Below are 14,823 nucleotides of genomic sequence, written 5' to 3'. Positions count from 1 at the left end.
TCCAACAAGCGAGTTCTTCCATCTCCTGTTGACGCAAGGGAGTCTTGTCCTTCACTCCAGTGTGCACAACCACAAGTTAACAGCATGGCAGGTCAAGTAACATCTTCACTATCACTTATAAAATCATAGAATCATAGAATCAAAGAGTTGGAAGAGATCTCCTGGGCCATCCAGTCCAACCCCATTCTGCCAAGAAGCAGGAATATTGCATGCAGATCACCCGACAGATGGCCATCCAGCCTCTGTTTCAAAGCCTCCAAAGAAGGAGCCTCCGCCACACTCCGGGGCAGAGAGTTCCACTGCTGAACAGCTTTCACAGTCAGGAAGTTCTTCCTCATGTTCAGATGGAATCTCCTCTCTTGTAGTTGGAAGCCATTGTTCCATTGCGTCCTAGTCTCCAAGGAAGCAGAAAATGAACAGGTGATGATAGATGCTGCCCAGAGGGTGTCAACTAAGTGTTCATGTGTATACAAATGGTCACACTTTTCATCCTTTGTTACACAAACAGGAGACGTGCCTCCCTCAGCTTCAAGTTCTGCGATCCTGGATTTTCTCTTCTCTCTCGCAGATTCTGGCCTCTCGCTGTCATCATTGCAATGCTACCTTGCAGGGATATCGTGGTCCAGGAGAAAGGTGAGACCCCCATCTTGTGTCTCTGATCTCTTAGAATCTCTTTTCCTTTGAGGCTTTCAAAACATCAGGCCCTCAGTTGTAATTCCAGCATGGAGCTTGGAAGAGTCCTCTCCTCCTTGCCCAAGCCTCCCTTTGAACATCTGGCTTCCACGAGCAGATCCTTCCTTTCCTGGAAGACTCCAGTTTTGATTCCCATCCCTTCTGCACGGCACATCAGAGAACTTTGTGCACTTCGGTCAGACGAGCCTGATTTACGCTTCTGCGTGAGCTACCGCTGTCAGCCCTAGCTTCTGCCAACCTAGCAGTTCGAAAACAAGCAAATGTGAGTAGATCAATAGGTACCGCTCCGGCGGGAAGGTAACAGCGCTCCATGCAGTCATGCCCGTGGCCACATGACCTTGGAGGTGTCTACGGACAACGCTGGCTCTTCGGCTTAGAAATGGAGATGAGCACCAGAGTCCCAGAGTCAGACATGACTGGACTTAATGTCAGGGGACAACCTTTACCTTTTTTAAAGACAAAGCAGTATTATGCACTGACGTTGCGTTCCTTCCCAAAGTAGTGTCCCATTTTCAGCAGTATTACGCGTTGGCATTGCGTTCCTTCCCAAAGTGGCCTCCCATTTTCACACCTCACGGAGAGATAATTGTGCCCACCAGAATTTTTCCAAAATCCGTCTCCTTCTTTAGAATGGACCCCCCACGCGTTGGATGTTCGCAGGGCAGTGACCTTTTATGTTAATAGAATGGCCGAATTCAGAAAGTCCTCAGTGACCATCCTGTTGCTTTGCAGCGACTGTCATTATGAGTCAGCTCTGCAATTTGGCTGTCCGATCAGCTAGATGGCCGAGACCTGCCTAAGTAAATTAAAGGGCATGCCACGAGATCTGTGGCAACTTCTATGGCCTTCGTGAGGGGCGTTCCTCTGGACGTTGTCTGTTGTGTGGCAGCGTGGTCCACTCCACTGACTTTCATAACACACCACCAAGTCAGTACCCTCTTGCTGGAAAGATGTGGCATTCTCTATAGCAGTCCTCTTCTCTTCGGTGGCATGACACCCACCAGCCAAGGATAGTAGCTTGCTAATCTACCATATGTGCAACTTCACAGGGACTACGATGGAGAAGTAATGTAACCGTGTTTCTCTGAGTGGTCACTGGTGAAATTTGCACATCCCCGCCCATCCTCCCTGTTGTTGTCATACCTCAGTCCTTCAAGCTACTACTTGTGGTGGAGAAACTCAATGATAGGACTCTACGGCCACCTACGGACTCACCACCAAGACACTGAACTTGGAGGACCATCATCCTTGGGCTACGAAGGATCTCCTAAGTAAGTAAGGCAGGGGAACTTACTTAACTCTAGACTCTATGGGTAGAGTGGACGGGGCTACTGACTACACACATGCAGGGAATACCATATGTGCAAATTTCACAGGTGACCACAATGGAGAAGTAATGGTTGCTCACCATGTTTCTCTGAGTGGTCACTGGTGACATTCGCACATCCCCGCCCATCCTCCCTGTTGGCTACGAAGGATTGCCTAAGTAAGTAAGTAAAGCAGGGGAACTTACTTACACTGGCTATCGACTCTATGGGGAGAGTGGACAGAGCTACTGATTGCCCATCCTCCCTGTTGTTGTCATACCTCAGTCCTTCAAGCTACTACTTGTGGTGGAGAAACTCAATGATAGGACTCTACGGCCACCTACGGACTCACCACCAAGACGTGAACTTGGAGGACCATCATCCTTGGGCTATGAAGGATTGCCTAAGTAAGTAAGTAAGGCAGGGGAACTTACTTACACTGGCTGTAGACTCTATGGGGAAAGTGGACAGAGCTACTGATTGCACAGGTGCAGGAATACCATATGTGCAAATTTCATAGGTGACCTTGATGTAGAAGTAATGGTTGCTTACCTGTAACCATGTTTTTCGGAGTGGTCACCGGTGAAATTCGCACATCCCTGACCATCCTCCCTGTTGTTGTCATACCACGGTTCCTTCAAGCTACTACTTGTGGTGGAGAAACTCAATGATAGGACTCCACGGCCACCTACGGACTCACCACCAAGACACTGAATTTGGAGGACCATCATCCTTGGGCTATGAAGGATCACCTAAGTCAGTAAGTAAGGCGGGGGAACTAAGGCAGCAGCTCTCCCACTGGCTATAGACACTATGGGGAGCGTGGGCGGGGCTACTGACTGCACACATGCAGGAAATACCATATGTGCAAATTTCACAGGTGACCACTCGGAGAAGCATGGATACAGGTGAGCAAGCGTTTGATCGCTGTGCAGGTGATTCAAGGGGAAGACCCAGAAGGCGAGGACACGAACCACAGAGCACTGATGAGGCGCACGAAGGGCTTTCTGTCGCCTCTTTCTGTGGGAGTACGAAGCGAGTATAAAACCACATTAAATGGCCTGTGTAGCTAGGGCTGTCGAGGGGGGGGGGGTGGGTTTGTTTTGGGAATCAGTCCATGCTTCCAACTCTCTTTAAACATACACACACACACACACTACAGATGCAGGGGGGCTTCTCCCACTTACTTCTCCGTGCCTTATTTTCTCTTTCCTAGGGGACCCCCACTCACTCACTCATCCACTGGGGTCTTTTTTTGGGGGGGGGGTTGCCTTTTTTTAGGGGGGTGTCTTTGGATACAGTTCCCTCCTCGTGCTTCTTGGGGCGTGGGGAGAGTCATGGGGTCTCTCCCTGGGGGTGAAAGGGGAGGGGGGAAGGTGTGCCTGCCTTATGTCCTTTTGTGTCCCCCACCCCACCCCCCACTTCCCCCTTGCTTCCCTTGGAAATGCCTTATTATAATCCTCATTCTGGTTCAATAAAGGTGGCAGCCCCACTGCCAGACGCTGCCTGTCGACTGCAATGGCTCTTTCCTTCTTTCCAATGGGGAGGGGGCTCTACACCCCCTTTCTCAGCCCCCCCATCCCCCCAAGACCCACAGGGCTGGCTTCCCTCCTTGGTTGCTTCCTCAGCAGAGAAGGGAGGCTTGTGTGGGGAGAGACTGGGGGGGGGGCAGGCCTTCTCCTTTGCCGTGACGCACATCCCTGCTTCTCTTGGCCCAGGATGAGGCGCTCGCTTCATGCCCCGTGTTCCTTGGGCCCCGTCCTGCTGTGCCTCCCCCTCCCCCCCCCCCCATTGGTCACTCTGCTGGACAAGAGGAGGCCAAGACCAAGCTCCACTCCTCTGCTTTCTTTAGTTTGACCTCATGGGAAACTGCTGCCCAGGGCCACCCCTCCCACCGGCCTCCCAAGGGCCAGGGCCATCCAGGGACACTCAGTCCGGCCTCTGCTGACCACTGGCACTTCTGGATGCTTGGCTGGTCGCTCCTCTGGTCAAGCGGGCCCCATCCCTGGCGGTGCGTCCAGAGGCCTGGCCTGAGCCCTGGAGGAAGGCCACGGTCAGCAGGGAAGGACCCCAAGTTAGGAGCAAGATGGAATCCTAGAGACCCCAAGGGCCATCCAATCCAGGTGGGGAGGCACAATCAAAGCCCTCCCGACAGATGGCCATCCAGCCTCTGCTCAAAAATCCCCAGGGAAGGGGACTCCATCCCATTCTATTGCTGAAAACTAAGGTCAAAAGGGAATAGGGGTCATTTTGGGACCAGTTCATGGACCCCATTTGACCTCCCTTTTTCCTCTTGGCTGGGGAACAGAGGCAGCCCCCAAGTTACAAACAAGAGAGCTTCTGTTGGTTCTTAAGTTGGATTTGTATGTAAGTTGGAACAAGATTTCTTAAGTGTAAATCCAGCCATGTGTGTGTGTTTGTGAATGTATGTGTGTGTGAATTTATATGTGTGTATGTATATATGGGTGCGTATGTGTGTGAATGTATATATGTGTGTGTATATGTTTGTGAATTCATGTATGACTGAATATGTGTGTGTATGTGTGTGTGAATGTATATATGTGTGTGAATTGTGTGTGTGTGAATGTATGTGTGTGTGTGTGAATGCCTATGTGTGAATGTACGTGTGTGTGAATGTGTGTGAATGTATATATATGTGTGTGTGTGTTTGTGAATGCATGTATGACTATGTATGTGTGTATATGTGTGCGTATGAATGTATATATATGTGTGTGTGTGTGAATATATATGTGTGTGTGTATGTATGACTGTGTGTCTTTGTGAATGTATATAAGTGTGTGTATGTGTGTGAATGTATATGTGTGTGTATGTGAATGTACGTATGTGTGTATATGTGTGTGTGTGTGAATGTATGTGTGTGTGAATTTATATGTGTGTATGTGTGTGTGAATGTATATATGGGTGCGTATGTGTGTGAATGTATATATGTGTGTGTATTTGTTTGTGAATTCATGTATGACTGTGTATATGTGCGTATGAATATGTGTGTGTATGTGTGTGTAAATGTATATATGTGTGTGAATTGTGTGTGTGAATGTGTGTGTGTGTGTGTGTGAATGCCTATGTGTGAATGTACGTGTGTGTGAATGTATATATGTGTGTGTGTGTTTGTGAATGCATGTATGACTATGTATGTGTGTATATGTGTGCGTATGAATGTATATATATGTGTGTGTGTGTGAATATATGTGTGTGTGTGTATGTATGACTGTGTGTCTTTGTGAATGTATATAAGTGTGTGTATGTGTGTGAATGTATATGTGTGTGTATGTGAATGTACGTATGTGTGTATATGTGTGTGTGTGTGAATGTATATGTGTGTGTGTGTGTGTATGCGCAAGCTGTGACTCACATAGGGAAGGGTGAACACTCTTGTGGTGTTTGTTTTGCTCCCTGTGCCTCTGTTCAGGTGGTTTCCCCGCACTTTCTCTCCTGGTGAGAATTGAATTTTAGGAACTGAGGCTTTTTGTGCCAACAAGGATTGGAGACAAAGCTCAGTGAGTGGAGAACCCTTTTCCCCCGTGGATGATGATGATAACTCTTCTTCCAGGAGTGGATTCCTTAAAAGGTAGATTCCTCTCACTTCCTGTTGTCTCAGCCCTGTTCTTAACTAGGAGTCGTTTTCAAGTCGGATGCTTGCAACTTGGGGACGGCTTGTAGTGAAAAGAAATGACTCCCGGGGCATTCACTCCACATGAAAAATCTCCAGTATTTAAAGGTGTGCGCCAACTTTGGTCCTCCATCCGGGTGTTTTGGACTCCAGCTCCCACCATTCCCAACAGCCAGAAGGAACTGAGGGCCACTCTCTTGATCCTGCCCATCCTCTCCTGTATGGATGGATGGGACAAATGGTCAGTTTGGAGGCCTTGCAATGAGCAGGGACTTCCTTTGCCCTTTCCCCAAAAACACTCCTTGGTGGGGAGAAAAGGCAGGGCATAAATACACATGCTGATCTTGCTGACAAAAGGTCGCAGGTTCAAATCCAGGGAGTGGGGTGAGCTCCCACTGTTAGCCCCAGCTTCTGCCAACCTAGCAGTTCGAAAACATGCAAATGTGAGTAGATCAGTAAGTACCGCTTCTGTGGGAAGATTACTGCACTCCTTACAGGTGGAAGCCAATGCAAATGCCGCAACACTGGTGTTCTATGGCATTTCATGGGTGTTCTTGTGAGCAGCCTGACTGCCGCATACAGGAGCAGAATTCAAAACGATCTTGACAGATTAGAGAGATGAAGGGCCAAAACTAACAAAATGAAGTTCAACAGTGACAAATGCAAGATACTCCACTTTGGCAGAAAAAATGAAATGCAAAGATACAGAATGGGGGACGATGCCTGGCTCAAGAGCAGTACGTGTGAAAAAGATCTTGGGAGTCCTCGTGGACAACAAGTGAAACATGAGCCAGGAATGTGATGTGGCAGCAAAAAAAGCCAATGGGATTTTGGCCTGCATCAAGAGGAGCATAGTGTCTAGATCTAAGGAAGTAATGCTACCCCTCTATTCTGCTTTGGTTAGACCACATCTGGAATATTGTGTCCAATTCTGGGCACCACAATTCAAGAGAGATATTGACAAGCTGGAATGTGTCCAGAGGAGGGCGACTCAAATGATCAGGGGTCTGGAGAACAAGCCCTATGAGGAGCGGCTTAGGGAACTGGGCATGTTTAGCCTGAAGAAGAGAAGGCTGAGAGGAGAGATGATAGCCATGGATAAATATGTGAGAGGAAGCCACAGGGAGGAGGAGGGAGCAAGCTTGTTTTCTGCTTCCTTGGAGACTAGGACAAGGAACAATGGCTTCAAACTACAAGAGAGGAGATTCCATCTGCACATTAGGAAGAACTTCCTGACTGTGAGAGCCGTTCAGCAGTGGAACTCTCTGCCCCGGAGTGTGGTGGAGGCTCCTTCTTTGGAAGCTTTTAAGCAGAGGCTGGATGGCCATCTGTCAGGGGTGATTTGAATGCAATATTCCTGCTTCTTGGCAGAATGGGGTTGGACTGGATGGCCCATGAGGTCTCTTCCAACTCTTTGATTCTATGATTCTATGATTCTGAACAATACGGAGCTTTCAAGTTGTAGACATCGGAAGGCCCACATACAGGGTGTTGCCATAGTCCAGCCTAGATGTGACCGTGGCATGGATGACCGTTGCCAGAGCCTCGTCCGACAGGTAGGGTGCCAGTTGCCTCGCTTGTCGTAGATGGAAAAAGCCCTGTTTGCTGGCAGCAGCCACCTGAGCTTCCATCGTCAGCTGTGAATCCAAAACAACACCCAAGCTCTTAACGGTAGGCAATGGAGATAGAGCAGTGGCATCAAAGGTAGGTAACGGATGGGTCAGACCTATTGGGCAGCCATGCCACAGGATCTCGGTCTTCGCCAGGTTCACCTTCAGTCTGCTAGCACGTAGCCAGTTTGACAAAGCCTCCAGGCAGAAGGTGAAATTGTCAGGGATTGACGTTACTCCAGGCTCCAAGCGCAACAGGAGTTGGGTGTCATCCGCATATTGATAGCAGTCCAGGCTGAATCTCCGAGCCAAACTGGCAAGGGGTCTGATGTAGATGTTGAAGAGGGGAGAGAATTGCACCTTGGGGGACCCCACATAGGAGGGGGGATCTATCGGAGATTTGATCCATATACTCCACGCATTGGCTCCGGTTTCGGAGAAATTAGTCGAACCAATTGAGGGTCTGACCACAAACTCTGGACATGGCGAGACGCTGGATCATTAAATCGTAGTCAACGGTGTCGAACGTTGCGGTAAGATCGAGAAGTACCAGAAGCGCCGATCTGCTGCTATCAGACTGACAACGAAGTTCATCTGTAATAGCAACCAGAACCGTCTCCATCCCATAACCTGGGCGGAAACCTGACTGGAAAGGTCCAGGCTGGCTATATCGTCCAGAAATTGCTGCAATTGTCCCAATACAGCCCACTATCACCTGACCTTAACCAGACCGGGGTATAGTCAGGGTTGCACTCCCCCTGAAGTCACAGGTCCGCAGTCTGGGGGTCCTCCTGGATTCTTATTATCATTACACTTGTTATTATCATTACACTTGGTAACAAAACTTGGAAAATGTTCCGTTCCTGGTTTGAAAGTGTTATTTCCTCTTTAATTGGTCGGTCCTTATTTTGAAAGTCGTCGTTCCACTCCAGAAACTTTGTTTTTGTGGGAGAAACTATGCTGAATGGGTTGAAACTCAAGGAGGTATTCACTGGAAAACTAGAGCAAAGTGTTCTAGAGCACAATGAAGTCCTTCCTGTAAAGACCAAGTTGGCGCAGTTTAATAAACTTTTAGGATAGAACCAATTAGGAAATGACAATGATCACTCAGGAACAAACATCAAAGTGTGACATAGTATGATGATGATGATGATGATGATGTGTTGTCCAAGGCTTTCATGGTCAGAATCACTGGGTTGCTGTGAGTTTTCCAGGTCATGTTCCAGCAGCATTCTCTCCTGACATTTCGCCTGCATCGGTGGCTAATGGCATCCTCAGAGGTTGTGTTGAAAATGAGGGAAGTGGAGTGCATATGTGTGTGTGTGTGTGTATGAAATGTCCAGCGTGGGAGAAAGAACCCTGGTCTCCTTGGCGCTTTCCAGGTCATCTTCCAGCAGCATTCTCTCCTGACATTTCGCCTGCATCTGTGGCTAATGGCATCTTCAGAGGTTGTGTTGAAAATGAGGGAAGTGGAGTGCATATATGTGTGTGTGTGTGTGTATATGAAATGTCCAGCGTGGGAGAAAGAACCCTGGTCTCCTTGGTGCTTTCCAGGTCATGTTCCAGCAGCATTCTCTCCTGACATTTCACCTGCATCTGTGGCTAATGGCATCCTCAGAGGTTGTGTTGAAAATGAGGGAAGTGGAGTGCATGTGTGTGTGTGTGTGTATGAAATGTCCAGCGTGGGAGAAAGAACCCTGGTCTCCTTGGTGCTTTCCAGGTCATGTTCCAGCAGCATTCTCTCCTGACATTTCGCCTGCATCTGTGGCTAATGGCATCTTCAGAGGTTGTGTTGAAAATGAGGGAAGTGGAGTGCATGTGTGTGTGTGTGTGTGTATGAAATGTCCAGCGTGGGAGAAAGAACCCTGGTCTGTTTGTGAGTGTTGTAATTAGCAAGCTCGAATAGCAATTGGGTCGCCTTGCTATTCAAGCGGTTGTTGCCTGGAAGCATTCTTTGTTGGGATCGTGTGAACTGGCACTGGACCGCCGGTTGTTTGGAATTCTCTTGTTTTTCGAGTGGTGTTGTTTGTTTACTGTCTTGATTCTGGTGTTTCGTAACACTGTTTACCAGAATTTCTTCATTGTAATGGTTTCATGGTTGAGATAGGTGGGCGACCCCCATGGAGAAAGAAGAACTCCATAATGAGTTCCTGGACCATCTCAAGAACATCCACCCAAACATCCCATTTACCATGGAAAAGGAAAACAAAGGGATCCTCATCATCTGCAAACCGAATCACAAATTGGGCCACACAGTTTACAGAAGACCCACGCACATGGAGAGATACCGACATAAACCATCTCCCAATTCAAGAAAGAAGCACAACGAAAGCCCTGGAAGGCCATGCCAACAGAATCTGCGAACCCCACCTCCTCCAAGATGAACTGAACCACCTCAAATGGGCTCTGCAGGACAATGGAGACTCCACCACAGACACCAGAAGAGCTGCAAGACCAAGAACAGGCCACGAGAGTCAAGACACAGATCCACCCAGAGGGAAAGGGTTCTTGCCAGACATCATTGGTTCTCAACCTGTGGGTCTCTCCAGGTGTTTGGGGCTACAACTCCCAGAAATCTCAGCCAGTTTACTAGATGTTGGGATTTCTGGGAGTTGAAGGCCAAAACAACTGGGGGCCCAGGTTGAGAACCACTGCCATACATCAAGGGAACTACTGACCACAGAAGAACTGGTACAATGGAACCACTGCCCACAGAAGAACTGGTGCAATTGAACTGCTGACCACAGAAGAACTGGTACAACGGAACCACTGACCACAGAAGAACTGGTACAATGGAACTGTTGACCACAGAAGAACTGGTACAACGGAACCACTGACCACAGAAGAACTGGTACAATGGAACTGTTGACCACAGAAGAACTGGTACAACGGAACCACTGACCACAGAAGAACTGGTACAATGGAACTGTTGACCACAGAAGAACTGGTACAACGGAACCACTGACCACAGAAGAACTGGTACAATGGAACTGTTGACCACAGAAGAACTGGTACAACGGAACCACTGACCACAGAAGAACTGGTACAATGGAACTGTTGACCACAGAAGAACTGGTACAACGGAACCACTGACCACAGAAGAACTGGTACAATGGAACTGTTGACCACAGAAGAACTGGTACAACGGAACCACTGACCACAGAAGAACTGGTACAATGGAACTGTTGACCACAGAAGAACTGGTACAACGGAACCACTGACCACAGAAGAACTGGTACAATGGAACTAATGACCACAGAAGAACTGGTACAACGGAACCAGTAACCACAGAAGAACTGGTACAACGGAACCGCTGACCACAGAAGAACTGGTACAACGGAACCGCTGACCACAGAAGAACTGGTGCAATGGAACTAATGACCACAGAAGAACTGGTACAACGGAACCACTGCCCACAGAAGAACTGGTGCAGTGGAACTGCTGACCACAGAAGAACTGGTACAACGGAACCAGTAACCACAGAAGAACTGGTACAACGGAACTGCTGACCACAGAACTGGTACAATGGAACCGCTGACCACAGAAGAACTGCTACAACGGAACCACTCAGGGTGGCTTACATGAACAACAAATTACAATAAAATTAAATACAAGTTACAATAAAATAAACAACATTGCAATAAAGTACAAAACTTAAGGATACAAAAAACAATATGCAAAAAATAATAATAATAACACCCAATAGTAAACCAAACATAATGACAGTGAGTGGGCCGCATGTACATAAAATGATTTAAAAACTCAGGGTGAGATAAAGGAGCAGAATTATTTATCACCCATGGAGAGACAGGGTGATAGACTCACCTTCGTACAAGGGGGGTGTACTCCTAGGACAAGAACATTGAGGGGAGCAGTAGCGTAAGATTATGGGACCACTCTCCAAAAGCACAACGGCAGAGCCAGGCATTGAGACTCTTTTTAAAGGTTTCTAATCTCTCTGGGCAATGAATTCCAGAGTCAGGGGGCCACCGAGGAGAAGGCTCTCCCTTGTACCCACAAGGCGAGCCTGAGAGACAGGCAAGGGCGAAAGGAGGGCCTCCCCCAAAGATCAAAGAGTTCGGGCTGGTTCATGGAGAGAGATACGGTCACGAAGTTAGACGGGCCCCAAACCGTTTAGGGCAGTGTTTCTCAACCTTCCTAATGTTGCGACCCCTTAATACAGTTCATCCTGTTGTGATGACCCCCAACCACAACATTATTTTTGTTGCTACTTCCCAACTGTAATTTTGCTCCTGTTATGAATCGTAATGTAAATATCTGACATGCAGGATGTATTTTCACTCACTGGACCAAATCTGGCACACATACGTAATACGCCCAAATTGGAATACTGGTGGGGTTGGGGGGATTGATTTTGTCATTTGGGAGTTATAGTTGCTGGGATTTATAGTTCACCTACAGTCAAAAAGCATTCTGAACTCCATCAACGATGGAATTGAACCAAACTTGACACACACAACTCCCATGAGCAACAGAAAATAAGGGAAGGGTTTGGTGGACGTTGACCTTGAGTTTGGGAGTTGTAGTTCACCTACATCCAGAGAGCACTGTGGACTCAAACAATGATGGATCTGGACCAACTTGGCACGAGTACTCAATATGCCCAAATGTGAACACTGGTGGAGTTTGGGGAAAATAGACCTTGATATTTGGGAGTTGTAATTGCTGGGATTTATAGTTCACCTACTATTAAAAAGCATTTTGAATCCTACCAATGATAGAATTGGGTCAAACATACCACACAGAACCACCAGAAAATACTGTGTTTTCTGATGGTATTTGGAGACCCCTCTGACACACCCTCGTGACCCACCCAGAGGTCCCGACTCCCAGGTTGAGAAACACTGGTTTAGGGCTTTATAGGTCAGAACCTGTACCTTGAATTGGGACCGGAAGATGAACAGCAGCCAATGGAGCTCCTTAAACAGGGGAGTTGACCTTTCCCTGTAAGTCGCCCCAGTTATTAATCTGGCTGCTGACCGTTGGACAGGTTGTAATTTCAGAGCCATCTTCAAGGGTAGCCCCACGTAGAGTGCATTGCAGTAATCCAGTCTAGAGGTAACTAAAGCGTGGACCACCATGGTCAAGTCAGACTTCACAAGGTATGGGCACAGTTGGCGCACGAGTCTCAATTGTGCAAAAGCCCTCCCTGACACCACCGACGCCTGAGCCTCAAGCGTGAGTCCAGGAGGACTCCTAAACTGCGGACCTGTGACATCAGGGGGAGTGCAACCCTGTCCAGCACAGGTTGCCACCCAATATCCCGGTCAGATGAGCGACTGACCTGGAGGACCTCTGTCTTGTCAGGATTGATCCTCAGCTTGTTCCTCCTCATCCAGATCGTCACAGCGGCCAGACGCTGGTCCAGTATCCTCAGGGCTTCCTTGGAGTCTGGTGGAAATGAGTAGTGGAGTTGCGTGTCATCTGCGTAGAGATGGCACCGTACTCCAAAACTCTGGATGACCTCTCCCAGCGGTTCCATGTAGCTGTTACAAAGCATGGGAGACAGAATAGATATCCTTGCGGGACCCCACAGGTCAAGGGCCAGGGGTCCAAGCAGGTGTCTCCCAGCTTCACCAACTGGGAACGACCCTCCAGGAAGGACCCGAGCCACAGAAGAACCGTGCCTCTGAGTCCCATCCCAGTGATCCTCAAGAAGAGGGCTCCACAGCCACCTACGAACCCACAAGAATACTCATCATGGAAGACCATCTTACTCGTCCAACGAGCGATCGCCTAAGTGAAGTAAGTGAAGTGATCCTCCCCAGAAGGATACCATGGTTGGTGGTATCGAAAGCCGTTGAGATATCTAAGAGAACCATCAGGGTCACACACACCCCTGTCCAGTTCCCTACGGAGGTCATCCACCAAGGTGACCAAAGCCGTCTCGGTACTGTGCCCAGGCCGAAAGCCAGACTGCGAGCGATCCAGAAAATCGGTATCATTGAGGACTCCTTGGAGGTGAGAGGCAACCACCCGCTCCAGAACCTTGTCCAAGAATTGGGAATTGGTCTATAGTTGTCACATATAGTCGGGTCAAGGGAGGACTTCTTCAGCAGAGGTTTTACCACCACCTGCTTAAGGCAGGATGGAAATTTCCCCTGGCCCTATGAAGCATTTAGTATTGCAACACACCATTCCAACAACCCCTCTCTGGCCAGCTTCACTAACCTACAAACCATCTCCAGACCCACCAAGGAAATCCAGCAAAGGAACAAGAGGGATCTTCTCACTTCTGGAGGAATCTACTGGATACCATGCAGCTGTGGAGACGTCTCCATAGGCACCACCAAACGCAGCAGCAGCATTGCCCAGGCACGAATCAAGGAACATGCAAGGCAGACTCATCCAACCAGAGAAGTCAGCCAGAGCAGAGCACCTGGGGAACCCACCTGGACACAGAATATCACTTGAGAACATGGAAATCCTGGACCATTCTGACTACCACCATGCCAGGCTACGCAGAGAAGCCATTCTCTACACAGGTGGACCATCTCAACAGAAAGGAGGAAACCATGAAAAGGAACACAATCATAACTTGGGAAGCATGACTTGGCCACAGTAGTCCACGCTGTGGTTACATCCCGTATAGACTACTGCAATGCACTCTACGTGGGGTTGCCTTTGAAGACTGTCCGGAAGTTTCAAATTGTCCAACGGACGGCAGCCAGGTTACTAACAGGAGTGGTATACAGTGAGCACATGACTCCTCTGTCTGCCAATCTACTTCCGAGCACAATTCAAAGCGCTGGCTTCAGCCTATAAAGCCCTAAATGGTTCTGGTCCAACTTACCTGTCCAAAGGCATCTTCCCTTATGAACCTGCGAGGACTTTAAGATCGTCCGGGGAGGCCCTGCTCTCGATCCTGACTGCATCACAAACATGAGAGACAGGGCCTTCTCAGTGGTGGCCCCTTGGCTATGGAATGCCCTTCCTGGGGACATTAGATCGGCCCCCTCCCTCTTAACATTTCGGAAAAGAGTCAAGACTTGGTTGTTTGAACAAGCGTTTGAAAATTCAAGGGAAAAGACGTAGGAATGGGAACGACTGGATGACGAGATGGGGCAGCGTTTTTATTAGGAGACGTAATTGATGTATGTTTTTAATACTATTGTTATGGTTTTATATGACGTGTTCATGCTTTTAAATGTTTTATGGTGTATTGGGCATCAAATTGTTGCCTCTGTAAACCGCCCTGAGTTGCCTGACAAAAAGAGTAAATAAAATACAGTAAATAAAATAAAATAAATAAATAAATAAATAAAATAAAAAACACAGACTCAAGACAGTCAATAAGACACACCACTCAGCAACAGGGGAACTCCAGGCAGGAAGCAATCAAGGGCCAGTGAACACCTTCCAAACAGAGGGTGCCTCCAAGCAACAGCAGCCAGGCCACCTCTATGTTGATGCACTCCTTGATTGACTTTGCACACTTGCTATTCCAGCTGGCTCATTGCAAGACCCACACTTGTGAACAGCTCCCAAACAGAGGGTGCCTCCAGGCAACAACAGCCAGGCCACCTCTATGCTGATGCACTCCTTGATTGACTTTGCACAC

Source organism: Anolis sagrei, chromosome 6, assembly GCF_037176765.1.
Source record: "Anolis sagrei isolate rAnoSag1 chromosome 6, rAnoSag1.mat, whole genome shotgun sequence".
Classification (NCBI taxonomy): Eukaryota; Metazoa; Chordata; class Lepidosauria; order Squamata; family Dactyloidae; genus Anolis; species Anolis sagrei.
The sequence above is the reverse complement of the archived record's forward strand: the minus strand, read 5'-3'. Positions refer to the sequence as shown.